At 45.5% G+C, this 13,094-nt stretch overlaps 1 protein-coding gene across 1 annotated transcript in view; it reads right to left on the bottom strand.

Annotated features, from left to right (window-relative positions):
* Positions 1–252: 252 nt before the first annotated feature.
* Positions 253–13,094, bottom strand: part of ZHX2 (zinc fingers and homeoboxes 2) — a 145,501-nt gene continuing 132,659 nt past the window's right edge. The window contains exon 4 of the mRNA XM_080909445.1: positions 253–1,425. The gene's annotated coding sequence lies outside the window, so the exon portion shown is untranslated. The remainder of the gene's footprint in view (positions 1,426–13,094) is intronic.

Below are 13,094 nucleotides of genomic sequence, written 5' to 3'. Positions count from 1 at the left end.
ATGCATGTTTGTGAGTTTGCATGTTTGTTCATGTATGCACACGTGCATATGCTCACACACACACATTCACACACTTAAAATGATAAAAAAAACCATAGTCATGTTGAATTAGCAATGGGAAGTGGCCAAGCCAGGACTACAGGCTGAGGTCTCAGGAGCCAGACACCAATGAAGAACAAGGAACAGAGGAAAGGTTATAAAAACGTTTAGTCTTTGCTTTATTGAGTTACAACAAATGAGCAACAAGTTAGAAAAACAGCTTTTATTCAAACTCCCTAGCATTTAATTTGTGCAGTGTACTCGAGTTGGGTCAAGGGTCTGGGGAGTGGGACAGGGGACAGGACAGCAAACAGAATCCATGTCTTGACATTTACATGAGATATATCTCTTGGCTTTCTTTCTTTAAAAGCTAGGACTAACTAAAAAAAAGTGCACTCAGGTATCTAAAATTGGCCCAGCACACACACACACACACACACACACACACACACACACACACACACACACACGAATAAGAACAACAAGAACAACAACAAAAAAATCAATCCAAAGTGAGGCTTTGAGCTGAAATCTTGTCAAATGCCACACCAAGAAAAGGCAGTGAGAAGAAGAAAAGCAGAGATTTTTACCTTGGTACCATCTAGCCAGGAAGACCACTCTTTTAATTTCCTCAGAGTATCGATGGCATCATCTGTTATGGGAGCCCTTTTTGCTGGTATTTTAAAAAGATTTGTGAAAAGGGCAGCCATCTGTCCCCCAATTATCCAAAGAATCCAGTCCCACCTCTTAGTGTGGGGCTGAGGCAGGGTCCCCAAAAAGGCAGCTGGGGAACTGGGAAAGGTTTGATGCAGAAGGCTATTCCACTTGAGCCAGAGGACCAACCTCAGCGACATCTCCCAAATGTCAAACTACCTTAAAGAAGAAATTCTTTCTACTTAAAATCCAGTAGATAAAGTGGTTCTTATGCTCACCCCCCCTCATTAATAAAGTGAAAGGAAGAAAGAGAAAAGAAAAGCAATGTGGTTGGCCCTCCTTCCTGGGGGTAAAAAAGAAACCACAAACGCCTTACCACAGAAGTGCTGGAAAAGGAACTTGCCCTTGATTAAAAAGGTAACAAAATTCCCACATTGTATAAATCAGTTCCAGTATAGCAAGAGGCGGGGCTGGGGCAAAGGCAAAGACTATGTACAGGGACCCATTGGAAATGCAGTAGTTGAACTTTGGCACTATGAACAATTCCCACCCAGCCTCTGGGAGGGATATTGAGAGCTCCGGAGTTCCTGTGGCCTCCAGGCACCACTGAAGCCTTCCCGCTTCAGCTCAGAGTCGCTGGTGAGGTGGCCCACAGCCGCTGGGCCAGGGCTTTCTTCTTTCTTCAAAGACTGAGCTTCTCCTTTGTCAGCACAGAGGTTCAGACCAGGTGCCCTAGAGGAATGACACAAAGCAAAGGGATGTCAGAAAGAGGACTGCCATTTTTTTGGGGTGGAAGGTTTCTTCATAGGCCTCCTACAGGTTGGGAACTCCTTCCAAAGCCTTCATGGGTTTGAAGGAGGGACAAATGCCCTTCAAGGTGAGGTAATGTTTGAATCTCAAATCCCCCTGCCCTGGCCTATCTGTATTTAAACACTTGTTCCCACACTGCTGGGTTATTTTCGGAAGCTATGGATACTTTGGGAGGTGGGGTCCAAGAGAAGCATGACACTTGGGGAGGGTTCTTGGGGGTATGTTATCCCTGACTGCTTCCGGCTCTTTCTGTTTTCTGTCAGTCACACCTTCACACTGTGTTTTGCCACACCCCAGACTCAGAAACACAACCCCAAGTCACCGTGGCCGAAACCACACTGGACTGTAAGCTAAAAGTCATTCTTGTCAGGTATTTTGCTATATTCATGAAAAGTCTGACCTGCAGGGTCTCAAGAGATACTGCCTTGTTTTTCCTTATTTAGGTGTAACTTTAGAGGTGAAGGTGTAGGCTGGCAAGGTGTGTGTGTGTGTGTGTGTGTGTGTGTGTGTGTGTGTGTGTGTGTATGTGAAAGTGTGCCTGTGTGTGTACATGCACACGAATAGTGTAGAGGACAACTTATGGGAGTCGCTTTTTTTTTTTTTTTATTCTACGTTTGCTCCAGAAAACAAACTCAGGCTTGACAATCACCTTTACCAACTAGACCATCTTAGCAGCCTTCCCAGTGATGATAAATGTTTAGCAAGTCCTTAGGGCTGATTGACAGGCAGAAAGTCTGGCCCGGAAAAGAGAAGACAAAGCTGTTCCTGTGGCTCCCCATTGTGCCCCTCTGCTGGGGTATAGGAACTCAGCCAGGCATAGGAGCACTAGTGTACATTTGCTCTATGCCTGTATCCAGTGATGGTCTCCAGGGAAGCACCAATCACCGCTCTGGGGGTGGAGAATGCAGCCAACGATGCAAGCTCCTGGACATACAGACACTGCTGGGTCATGAGGAGACCTGTGGGTTGAGAACAAGGAGCCCGGGATGGAGGACGGGGAAGTCTATCTTAGCTCATCAGCAACTGTCCTTAGCTTAGCGATGATTGTCTGGGAACATGGAGGGACTTTCTGTGGGTGGCTCTGTAGATGAAGGCTTCCTCCATGTTCCCTATGGTGGCTCTTGATGAAAGAGACAGTTCATTCTTATCCATACCGTTTACTGACTGTTCATCATAAAAAATGGGTGACACCACCTCCTTAGGGTAGACCAGAAATTAAATACCTTTTGCAGGAAGGAATGTCTGGGAAGGGAAACCTATTGGCTAAACCCCCAGGACCTCTAGATAACTCATCAGCATGGAGAAATCTGTTCTGATCTGGGTGACTATAGGTCACATTCCTATGTAGAGAGTTTGGTCATGTGACAGGGGACTGGTGAGAAGCAGGTGAAGCTATCATCCTCTGGTATGAGGTTCCGGGGCTTCCAATCCACTCAGCCTTACCAAGTTTCTTGGCATGGTTCACTGCCCCACCTCCCCTACCCTTTCTCTCTTCAGTTATTATAACTGCATGCGCATGGCTCAGACCCTGAAAGCATTCTTCAGATCTCTTGGAATCTAGTTCTCTGATGTTTCCAGAGCATGTGGCCATGGGAGGGCTCAGGCTGTGGGAACTGGCAGAGTCATCAAAGTGAGGCTGGAAACAGAATCCCTGTCTACAGGCGTCAGACGCTTATGGTCCAAACCTAAAGGTCAGCTGGTCAGCAAGTGCCCCATAGGCTGGTCTTCTTTCCTCTGCAATACAAGGTCCTGCTAGGTGTAAAGTGAGAGTGGATGAACCCTGGCCTGTGTTTCTCACAGTCCCACTGTGTGCACATTGAAAGAAAGGTAGACAAAGCTAGTTCTGATCCCATGGTCCCCTATGCCACCGGGAACAGTCATTCTTCCATCAGCATCAGGCTACTGATCAGAGAGGCTTTGGGACAGCCCCTGTAGTCCTGCTTCCTTCCATGTTACCGAGGGGCATTCTTGAGCCACTCTGTTTTCTTCATTGGCTGCCCTGGGAACAAGGTCCAGTCTCCATGCAGCCTCGGGCCCCACAGGAATGAGATTGGACTTAACTGGGGAATAGTCTCTCTGCCTTTTCTCCTCCATTGTACCAGCTTCCAGTCCCTGACTTCATCACACACGGAGTTCTCCCTAAGTCACACAGTCAAGACACCTTCTAGTGTGGCCATCACTACCTTCAGTTGTCTGGTGGATTATATGTTGGCGTGAGGCGGCAGTCAGGCCATTTGTGGTGCCTATAGTGTTCAGTGCTGGCCACAGCCACCACCTCTAGTGGTGCACACATGGGATACTCAGCAGCCATTTGTTAGTGAGTGGAAAAGGGGAGCGAGTGCAGAGTTGTTACAGTAGTAACTGCTCTACAGGGGAATGACAAAGTCTGCACTGGAACCTTGGTTGTTTTCTTTATAATCTATCACTGGGCTGTGTCTATGTGGCCCTCACTACCTTCCTAGGGAGTCTTATGGCTTGGTTGAATACCATCCAGCAGAGCATGCATGCCCCTGGGGGTCACCTCAACCCCCAGAGCTTTGGAGGAAACTGCAAAGCCAATAGGCACACTTTCTTATGGCCTCCACTGGAAAGGCTTGACCACAGGAAATACAACCTCAATATAAACCAGGGACAGGAAGCCTCCCCACCTTTCACATGTGCTTTGAGGATAATTTGTCATGTTGAAAATACTAATTCTTGGAACACCCAGGGAGCTGAAAGAGTGCTCTCCCTCCTGAGCCCACAGGTGAGTCGACACTTACTCTGCACTGACCACCGGGGAATAGGCCACCAGGAACTCTTGCGGTGCAGGGAGTGGGGTACAGCCTGGGAAGGCTCAGTTCCAGCCCAAAGCCAGAGCTGGCCCACTGCCATCAGATCTCACAGCCTATCCCCCCAAAAACTGAAAACTCAGAAAAAAAATCTCCCTCCTGAGTCCACAGGCCCACAGATGCACAGGAAAGACAAGTTCCAGACAGAGACAAGATCACCTAGCATCACAGACAACAAAATGGCAAGAGACAAGCACAAGAACCTAAGAAACAGAAACCAAGCCAACCTGGCAACATCAGAACCCAGCTCTTCCACCTCTGCAAATAGTGGATATCCCAACACACCAGAAAAACAAGATTTGGACTTAAAATTATACTTCATGATGATGATGGAGGGCCTCTAGAAGCACATGAATAACTCCCTTAAAGAATTACAGGAGAACACACGTAAACAAGTAGAAGCTCTTAAAGAGGAAACACAAAAATAACTTAAAGCGCTACAGGAAAACACAACCAAACAGGTGAAGGAATTGAACAAAACCACCCAGGATCTAAAAACAGAAAATAGAAACAATAAAGAAATCACAAAAGAAGACAACCCTGGAGATAGAAAACCTAGGAAAGAAATCAGGAGTCATAGATGCAAGCATCACCAACAGAATACAAGAGTTGGAAGAGAGAATCTCAGGGGCAGAAGATAATATAGAAAACATTGATACAACAGTCAGAAAAAATGTAAAAATTAAAAATCTCCTAATTCAAAACATCCTGGAAATCCAGGACACAATGAGAAGACTAAACCTAAGGATAATAGGTATAGAAGAGAGCAAAGACTCACAACTGAAAGGTACAGTAAATATCTTCAACAAAATTATAGAAGAAAACTTCTCTAACCTAAAGAAAGAGATAACCATAAACATACAAGAAGCCTACAGGACTCCAAATAGATTGAACCAGAAAAGAAATTCTTCCTGACACATAATAGTCAAAACACCAAATGTTCAAAACAAAGAAGGTTTACTAAAAGCAGTAAGGGAAAAAGGACATGTAACATATAAAGGCAGACTGATCAGATTACACCAGACTATCCAACAGAGACTATGAAAGCTAGAAGATCCTAGACAAAGAATTCTCAACTGAGGAATACCAAATGGCTGAGAAGCACCTAAAGAAATGCTCGACATCTCTAGTCTTCAGTGGAGGAGTGTCCACCTTTCTCCACATTCTCGCCAGAATCTGCTGTCACCTGAATTTTTGATCTTAGCCATTCTGACTGGTGTGAGGTGAAATCGTAGAGTTGTTTTGATTTGCATTTCCCTGATAACTTGTTGAGCATTTCTTTAGGTGCTTCTCAGCCATTTGACATTTCTCAGTTGAGAATTCTTTAAAAATTGGACATAGTACCACCTGAATACCCAGCTATACAACTCCTGGGCATATACCCAAAAGATGCTGCAACATATAACAAGGACACATGCTCCACCATGTTCATAGCAGCCTTATCTATAATAGCCAGAAGCTGGAAAGAACCCAGATGTCCTTCAGCAGATGAATAGATACAGAAATTGTGGTACATTTACACAATTTACACAGCTATTAGAAACAATGACTTTATCAAATTCCTAGGCAAATGGATGGAACTAGAAGCAATCATCCTGAGTGAGGTAACCTAGTCACAAAAGAACACACATGGTATACAGTCACTTATAAGCAGATAGTAGCCCAAATAGCTCTGAATACCCAAGAAACAATTCAGAGACCTTATAAAGCTCAAAAGAAGGAAGACCAGAATGTGGAGGCCTCAGTCCTTCTTAGAAGGGAGAATAAAGCCCTCATGGGAGGAAATACAAGGACAAATAGAGGATCAGGCATTAGAGAAAAGATCATCCAGATACTGCCTCACCTGTGAATCCATCCCATATGCAGCCACCAAACCCGTTCACCATTGCTGATGCCAAGAAGTGCTTACTGGCAGGAGCCAGATATGGATGCCTCCTCAGAGGCTCTGCCAGAGTCATACAGATACAGTTGAAGATGCTGGCAGCTAACCATCAGACTGAACAAGAGATCCCCAATGAAGGACCTAGAGAAAGGACTGAAGGAGCTGAAAGGGTCTGCAATTCCATAGAAAGAACAACATTATCAACCAACTAAGCCCTCCAGAGCTCCCAGGGACTAAAACACTAACCACTGAGCACACATGGAGAGACCCATGGCTCCAGTTGCATATGTAGCAGAGGATGGCATTGTCTGGCATCAATGGGAGAAGAGGTCCTTGGTTCAGTGAAGTCTTGTTTTCCCAGTGTAGGGGAATGCCAAGGTGCTGAGGTGGAGAGGGTGGTTGGAAGAGGGAACACCTTCATGGAAGCAAGTGGAGGGGGTGGGAAGGGGATAACATCTGAATTGTAAATACAGAGAATATCCAATAAAATAATTAAAAAGAGAAAATACTATTTCTTTGGCAATATATGCTTTCCTAGTACTCTACATGTTGGCAAAACATAAAAACAAACATTTAAAAACAAAACCAGGATCATGTGACTTCTTTTGTTTTTCATTTTTCTATCATAGAATTTTCTCTCCAGCACCCAAGGACTTGGGAGAGAAAACTGTACTACCTGAGAGAGATGGTGAGTATCTTCCAATAACATATTCTTGTATTCTGTCTGTCTATCTGTCTGTCCATCTCCCAAATGCCACTTCTCTACTTCAGTGATAACTGGCTGCTGGTGACACTGTGAGGCTGAAGCTAAGTCCCTTGTCCTCTGTGGCTGCTGACTTGCAGATGCCCATTTATGACTCTTCTTTTCCACTGTGTTCCGAGGAGGAGCTGAGGGGCTCTTGGAAGCAAGGGTGAAAGCTTTCTTGTGTCTGGTACCGTTTCCTCTCAAAGTCTTCACCATAGTCAGTTCAGCTTCCATGGAACAATGCTGAGTTCCAAGTGGATGCTTTGGGAGATCCAAGCCAGCTGCCACCCTCTCTCATCTCATTTCTTAAGGCAAGATGCCTTCCTTGTGGGGTCAGAGGGGATGTACAGCCACTGTGGCCTTATCTGAAGCTGACAGTTATATCTCTTAGACTGTAAAGTTTAAACATCTTAGGACCATCTATGTAGGCTGGGATTTTTTTTTCACCAATGAGGGAGCACAAAGGGAGCCATGAATCCAACGTGCCCAGGGTTCAAAAAGTAGAAAGTGTGTCAGATTTGCAGTGGGGCATGTTAAAATGCCCGTCACACTGATGTGTCACAAATCCTGATTCTGGCGGCACCGAGCCTGTGACCCTGGCTTTGGTCTTTCACCTGAAAACTTTTCGTGCAGATAGGCTAAGCAAATGGACTGCTTACTCACGAAGGGCTGGCTCTGCTAACCATTTTATCCCATTATCATGGGTCCTCGGTTGCTGCTGGGAAGAAACCTGCCTTCAGTTTAACTGTTGTTCCCCTGTAGGTCATCATTAGTTTTTGGATGGGGTGGGCTCAAGAGGATACAGAGATAGATTACTGGGAGAATAAAGGGTGTATTAGAAGAGGATTTTAGTAGCCATGGACAGACAGACAGGAAGGCAACAGCACGGAGGAGACTCTGAGGATAATTCAGGCCTTAGCAACAGAGACAGACAGTGTGGCCAGCCAGAGCCCATGTGGCAGAGGAGGGAGTCTCTTCTTAGAGCTTTGAGGATAGGGATGGGTTTCATTGCAAGAGCCTGAAGCCATGTTCTCTGATTCCCAGGCAGAGGCATGGAGGGTGTGAGAGCAAGGTGTGTGGCTTTGATGTTCTCTGACTTCCCCCGGCACTGGATTGTCTATTATTTAGGGGCCCAGAGACCACGTCTCAGCAGGATGCCTGCTGCTATCTGTGAAAGCAAGAGAGGAGGCTGCTGCAGGTATCATGACCGGACTAGAGGCTAGATTCTAGCATTACATTCTGACAGTAATCCTCCCCCACTTTCCTGGTATTCAAAGCCTCACATAACAATGTATACATCTGGTGAATTTGGATATACACATGTTTACGGTAGTGCCAACCAACCCAATAATAAACATATCTGGCCCCTGCCAAAATGTTTCCTCCCTGTTTATTTTTTCCTGGTGGTAAGGAATCTGAAATCTGCCCTGTTAACATGCTTGTAGTATGTAGCACCTGGTTGTTCACTATGGCACGTCCACAGGGCAGCAGATCTCTAGAATATTCTGCACCTTTCTTCCACAGTGCGACCCCCAAGATCCCCAAAATCTCTCCATAATATTTCTGAGTCATCTGTCTTATTGGGGGCAGAAGAGTGACTAGTAGAAAGTAAGAAGGAGGCGTGGGAGTGAAGGGGGGATGTAACTAAAGCATGTCCAGAGATGTCATACAGAAACCGTAATAACATGTTTTTTAGTCATAACAATTAAAACATAAGATTGGGAGCTATCAAGAAACACACACACACACACATGCACAGATTACACACTCTTCCTACCACATTCCATGATTTCTCCTCCCTTCCTCTCTCTCTCTCATACATACATACACACACAGACACAAACACACATGCTTTATACATGCTCCATGATTCCTCCCTCTCTTTCCTCTGTTTCATACACGCATGCGCGCGCGCGCACACACACACACACATGCTCATATACACACATTCTCTCTCATACATACATACATACATACATACATACATATACACATACTCACATACATACATACATACATACTCAGACACAAACACACATGCTCCATACATGCTCCATGATCACTCCCTCTCTCCTCTGTTTCACACATGCACACTCATGCACACACATACACACACTCTCTCTCTCTCTCTCTCTCTCTCTCTCTTCTCTCTCTCCCTCCCTCAACAATCCCTCCCTCTCCTCTTCTCTTCCACCCACACATACATTTCATGTTTCTTGTCTCTGAACTGTTCTGGGATTCTACCAACAAGAAGGCCATCACTAGATGGTCACTGAACCATGCACTTCCAGAAGTATGGCCCAAATCAGCCTCTTTTGTTACTAGTTGATGGGTGGAGCCACCCATGACTGAGCATTTCCTCCAACTGTGCACAGGGACTGATCAGGTGAGGTGGAGCCCCTGACTTCAAGAGTTTGTGAGAAGAGAGGCAGGAAGACTAATGATTAGCATATATTCATTTTCACTTATTCATTCTCTCATTCATCTACTTATATTCATTCATCTATATATAGACAGCTTATCTGAATAGTTGTGAGGAACACACACACACACACACACACACACACACACACACACACACACTTCATTCTGGACCTTAAGTTGTGGCCAGCATGCAACAATTAACAGCCTTAAGTATTTTAAGGAAGCTGAACCATGGCAATTTATTATTATTATTATTATTATTATTTGACATTTCACAAATTTCACACCTCCCCTGAGCCATCGCTAATCATCAAGAGTTGGAAACTGTCAGGAATCTGGAGGCTGTGAAGGTAGTGGCTGGAGATTTTGAGCCAAATTTAGACACTGGCTGAGCGGATCCTGGTGAGTTGCTTCAGGTTTCTGCGTTTTCTTTGTTTGAATGAGAAGAAAGCTTGCGCTTGTGGGTTTTTACCAGAAAAGCCACCTTTCTCCCTCAGGGCTTCTCTAATTTCTGTGTGCCTAGCTCTCAAAAACAGTCCAGATGGTGGGGGCTGGAGACATGGCTGTGTGACTAAGAATACATAATGTTCTTGCAGAAGACACAAGTCTGGTTCCCAGAATCCAAGATGGGCAGCTCATAATTGCCTGTAACGGCAGCTCCAATGGATCTAACCCTCACCCTCTCTCTATACATAATTTAAAATCAAAATTTTAAAGTCTTTAGAAAGAACAATCTAGACAGGTTTCTGCTTTATGCCCATGTCTTACCTTTTTTAGGCTGAGATGCAGGTAGGACTGTGTCTTGGCTTTTTTGGCAAAGCCATCAACTTTCATAGTGCCTGGCATGACGTGGGCTCTCTGAGGCTCTTGCTGAGCACTTTGCTTGTGTTTTGAGGCCCCTTCCCCATCTTAGGGCATTCTTTCAAAGGCTGTTGAGTGTTTGAGAGTTAGGAAATGACTGTGGGCAGTAAGCCACTGGGGGCAGGCCTCTGAGGGATATATCTGCTGTGGTTCTGAGCTGTTTTTCTGTTTCCTGGGCCACACAGTAGCGGAGTCACTGCTGGGGTTGGAGGTAACCCTGTTCCCATGTCATCTTAGCTTCCCCTCCTGAGCACATATGTCTGCATTCTGTTCGTTGTCCTGGGCAAGGCAATGGTGCTACCATTGAAGCAGGTGCTGGCCCCAGTGATTAGACACTGGCCTGGTAGAGGAAAGATGGTTCCAAGTTTTACCAGCTTCTGTGCTCTATAAGATGGAGAACAAGCTGTGTCCGCCTTCCTAGATGGTGGGGATATTCAAAGGACTTCCTAGATACGTTTCAGAGAATGCTAAGCATATTGTATATGTTGATAAATAGAAGCTTATCATCATTAGCATCATCACCATCATCATCACCATCACCATCATCAGTAGCAGCAGCAGCATCTGCTCATACATTCAAAACATAAGCTTGAGAATGTCTTCCCTAAGTCGGTCAACCTAGATTTAGGGGAGGAACGTCATATTTCCTCAGCCTCTCTTTAAGCAATGTCTATCAATGAGATAAATCAGAGCCTGAATCAATACAACATTACAGAGGGGCTGGGAAGGGTTGCTGATGGTTGAGCCTAACCCTAAGGCTGAGGTGAGCTTGGTGGGGTGCATTCATGGCCAAGTGAATCCTTGAGCCCCTGGGAGTTGCCTGTCTGAGGCTCTCTACCATTCTCTGCCTTGGGTTTCATATAACACCTTCATAAGGTTAAAACATCAGTTATTTTGGGGATTATGATATTCGTTTTCATTGTAGATAACTGCACTTTCCTAGATGTACCTGGTTTGTGTGCAAGTGTGTGAATGAGTGTGTGTGTGTATGTGTGCATGTGTGTGTGTATGTGTGTGTGTATGAGTGTGTGTGTGTGTGTGTGCATGTGTGTGTATGTGTGTGTAAGAGTGTGTGTCTGTATGTGTGTGAAAGTTTGGCACTGGGTTTCTTTTTTAATCATTTGCCACCTAAGGTTTTGGAATAGGATCTCTCATGGAGTGTAGGTTTGGCTGAACTGGTTAGCCAGTGAGCTCTAAATCCTCCTGTCTGCCTCCCCAGTGCTGGGATTACCAGTATATGCCACTGCTATGCTCAGATTCTTACAGGGACTCTCAAACATCAGGTTAATTAACTGAACCCTCTCCCCAGCCCTGATGCACAAGTTAGGCCGTCTCTGTGGATTTCAAGAGCTCCACAATAGGAAGATCTGTTTTTCTACAACTTTGAGAGGTGTTCCTGGTTAGGACTTGGGCTGGTTTCAGATGCTCTGCCTGTATGGCCTACAGGCCCATCCCCTATAACATAGCTCCCTGAACTGTCAGGAGGCCATCATAAGTATGTGATACCAGAAGATGCTGAACAGCTCCACTATCTCGTTTAAGAATAGCTGCAGCTCACAACTGTGACACTCATAAACAGAATGGGGATACAGTAGTTTCTTACATCTCTAAGTGGTCGGTCTGATGTTAATTCAACAGTCAACTTCCAACCCTCTGGGCATTTTCCTCACCCTTGAGCAGATGGTGGAGAGTAGTAAAGGGAGAGGAAGGGTTGTGTCGAAGAGCAACGGGACATTTCTGCCTGTCAGAATACAGAGGACACGTGGGCAGCGGGAAGAGTGGGAATCTACAATCCAGCTGAGCCGATGGATGGAGGTATGTGAGTGAGCTTCTTGCTGTCTGAGGCTCATGGTTTGGATTATAAAACTATACAGCGTTGCCTCTGCCAGAGAACTAGGTAAAAACATGGGCATCCCAGGCTAGGCTGCTGCTTCTCTGGAGACCTTCACCTGTCTTTCCTTCTCCTTCCCCATCCTTCTCCTTCATTCTTGGATCTTTGCAGCTCTGTTTCCTTCAGGCCTTAGGGAATAAGGCAATCGTAGCCTACCCAGATGGTGTATACCTTTGGGGAAGGAATGGCAACAGGTGGCCCCATCTCTCTTGGGGGACAGCTGCCCCTAGGCTACCTCTCACCCAGCTTTGGGGATGAGTGAGCACCTCCTTAGCCAGTGCTGGAGTACTTGTATCCTCATGTTCAATTCAGCCAACACAGCTGGTTTAGAGTAGCTTCGGCTTCTTAGAGAAGACGGTTAGCTTTGCTTTCAGTTTGCTTCTTTTAATCATTAGTAGAACCCACAGTACTTCCTGGCTATGATGATCCTCTTCTGGTCCTCACATGTACTGTCCCCTGCCATCTCTGGATCTTGGCCCATGCTGCTCTTTCTGCTTGAACAACTCTTTTTTTATCTAATTTCTTGGCTCTCCTAAAAGCTACCCCAGAATCAGTATCTCCACTTCCCTTAACCCCTTATGATGCCTAGTCTGGGTATGCCTCCAGTGAGTACCCACACTACAGTGCACATCCCCATTATAGCACATGCCATACTGGCTAGTAATGGAACATACTGTCTCTGCCCTCAGCCCAGCTGAACTCCGTCTGTCTCCCTCCGTACTCTATCATGGCAGCCACAGTATGCCTGCATATATTATTGAATGGAAAGGAACCTATTGTCTGCTCTAAGACGGGAAGAAATTGCAACATCAAGATCAAGAGAGAAGCTCAGGGCCAGCTAGAGCATTCACACAGACAAAAACCACGACAAAAGACAGAACAGAACTACTCTGTTTCAACAGAGAAGACAGCTAGACTGGCAGGCCTTTCTAAGAAGGTGGAGAAATGGCCAGACAG

This window comes from Micromys minutus (genome assembly GCF_963924665.1).
Source record: "Micromys minutus genome assembly, chromosome: 33".
Lineage (NCBI taxonomy): Eukaryota > Metazoa > Chordata > Mammalia > Rodentia > Muridae > Micromys > Micromys minutus.
This window is presented reverse-complemented; position numbering and strand designations above follow the sequence as displayed.